The sequence below is a fragment of the Otolemur garnettii genome, unplaced genomic scaffold (genome assembly GCF_000181295.1).
Source record: "Otolemur garnettii isolate 467f Iridium unplaced genomic scaffold, OtoGar3 scaffold00077, whole genome shotgun sequence".
NCBI lineage: Eukaryota > Metazoa > Chordata > Mammalia > Primates > Galagidae > Otolemur > Otolemur garnettii.
Window position 1 is genome coordinate 8,714,093 of NW_003852472.1, and position 2,778 is coordinate 8,716,870.

The window sequence follows — 2,778 nt, forward strand, 5'->3', positions numbered from 1 at the left end:
TCAAAACTAAAACCACAATAACACCTAGCTGCAATTAGGTGCATTAGGACGGCTACTACATGTGTATTAAAAATTAGCCAACCAACAAAGTAAAAATTGGAAAATAGCAAGTGTTGGCAAGGATGTGGAGAAATTGGAACCACATTTTGCATTGCTGGTAGCAATAAAAAATGATGTGGCTGAGAGAGTCAGAGACGCCATTCGCTTCCATCCATTGCGCAGACCCTGCCGGAGCCGCTGCCCCTGTGGATGATCGGGAGGATCTGGTGAACCAGGCAAAGCTGGCCGAGCAGGCTGAGCGATGCGACAACATGGTGGACTCAAAGAAGAAAGTAGCAGGGGTGGATGTGGAGCTGACAGGTGAAGAAAGAAACCTTCTATCTGTTGCATATAAGAATGTGATTGGAGCTAGAAGAGCTTCCTGGAGAATAATCAGCAGCACTGAATAGAAAGAAGAAAACAAGGGAGGAGAAAACAAACGAAAACTGATTCGGGAATATGGGCAAATGGTTGAGACTGAGCTAAAGTTAATCTGCTGCGCCATTCTGGATGTACTGGACAAACACCTCATTCCAGCAGCTAACGCTGGCGAGTCCAAGGTTTTCTACTTCTATAAAATGAAAGGGGACTACCACAGGTGTCTGGCAGAATTTGCCACAGGCAATGACAGGAGGGAGGCTGCGGAGAACAGCCTGGTGGCTTATAAAGCTGCTCGTGATATTGCAATGACAGAACTTCCACCAACGCATCCTAGTCGCTTAGGTCTTGCTCTCAACTTTTCCGTATTCTACTATGAAATTCTTAATTCCCCTGACCGTGCCTGCAGGTTAGCAAAAGCGGCTTGGGATGATGCAATTGCAGAACTGGATACGCTGAGTGCAGAAAGCTATAAGGACTCTACACTTATCATGCAGTTGTTACGTGATCATCTGACACTATGGACTTCAGACATGCAGGGTGACGGTGAAGAGCAGAATAGAGAATGCTGCAGGATGTGGAAGACGACAATCAGGGAGACACGACAGCCACCAAGAGAAACCATCTCTGACCACCCCACTCCTCCCCACCCCACCCCTTGGAAATTCCCCATCGTCACTGAGAACCACCAAATCTGACTTTTACATTTGGTCTCAGAATTGAGGTTCCTGCCCTTTTGGGTTTTGGGGGGTTTTTTAAAACAGTTTTTAAAAGTTCTTGAAGGCAAGAGTGAATTTCTGTGGCTTTTACTGGTCCCAGCTTTTAGGTTCTTTAAGACACTAACAGGACTGCATAGAGACTTTTGCAGCATTTCTGTATTGTCTCCGTGCCAGATGTGGCAAGATCCCTATTAGAAATGGAAATTACATTTGAAAGCCATTAGACTCCTAGGTGACGCAAGCATCTTAAGAGAGAGGTTGATCACAGTATCGAGGCATACATGGTATCATTTTTCCTTTTTCTAATTGTTTAAACCGAATGTTATACCAAGGTTTAAAATTAATTGGGTGTTAGCTTGAGGTGGTTAAAGGTTGTTTGGGGGAGTTTGTTGTAATGGTTTTGCTGTAAAAGGTGTTTCAAACTTTGCTGAAATGTTGCTGAAAATCATGGTGCTGGTAACAGTTCAACAGTCCGTGGCTGCTCACTCTTGCCTACTTTTTTTTACATTTATTTTTTTATTTTTTTATTAAATTATAGCTGTATACATTAATGCAAACATGGGGTACAGTGTAGTGTCTTCATATACACTTTGAAATACTTTCATCAAGCTGGTTCACATAAATTTCTACTTTTACTTCCCTCTGAAGCAGGTTAGCATGGAAGGTGGTCTGGAAAAGCCTGCATGCGCGTTCAATTCTTTATTTCTTCTCCTTCCCTCTCCCCTACCCAGCCTTTCCCTACCCCTTCCCTCCTTTGCTCTTTCAAGCTCTTTTGTTCAGTATGTGTAACTTGAAGCTAATTTGTACTACTGGATATCTGACTGGAGCCACAGATACAGATCTGTATTGTTCTTACTGAAACACAGCATGGAATTAACATTAAACTTAAATAAAACAAACCTAACATAAAAATGCCAAATTAAAAAAAAAAAAAAAAGGATGTAGCTGCTATGGAAAACAGTCTGGCAGTTCCTCAAAAAGTTAAACATGGACATACCAGGCGATCTAGCAGCTCCACTCTTAATCAAAGACAGGATTAAAGTCAAGAGCCAATTTCAAAAGAATTTAAAGCAGCAACTCAGAAACTTGTATGCTAGTGTTCATACCAGCATTATTTACAATAGCTAAAGGGTGGAAATAAGCCAAGTGTCCATCATCAGATAAATGGATAAACAAAATTTGGCATATACATACGATGGAATAACATTCAGGCTTCAAAAAGGCATAAAATACTTTTTTTTTCTTTTGAGATAGAATCTCACTGTGTCATCCTCCATAGACTACTGTGGCATCATAGCTCACAGCAATCAAAGTCTTGGGCTCAAGCAATCCTCTTGTCTCAGCCTCCTAAGTAGCTGGGACTACAGGCTCCCACCACAACACCTGGCTAGTTTTTCTATTTTTAGTAGAGACAGGGTCTCACTTTGCTCAGCTTGGTCTTGAACTTCTGCGCTCAGGTGATCTACCTGCTTTAGTCTCCCAGAGTGCTGGGATTACAGGTGTGAGCCATTTCACCAGGGCCTAGGGCATAAAATTCTGATACTGATACAACATGGATTAACATTGAAAATATTACACTTAGTGAAAAAAACTTGACAGAGATGGACAAATATTGTATTATTCCACTTATAAGCATACAAGG

General features: G+C 41.8%; 1 pseudogene across 1 annotated transcript; it reads left to right on the forward strand.

The window, feature by feature from the left end:
- The first annotated feature begins 265 nt into the window (after positions 1–265).
- LOC100943892 lies at positions 266–1,129 on the forward strand (annotated as a pseudogene). The gene has a single exon (XR_154012.3). The product of XR_154012.3 is annotated as a 14-3-3 protein epsilon pseudogene (transcript).
- The last annotated feature ends 1,649 nt before the right edge of the window (positions 1,130–2,778 follow it).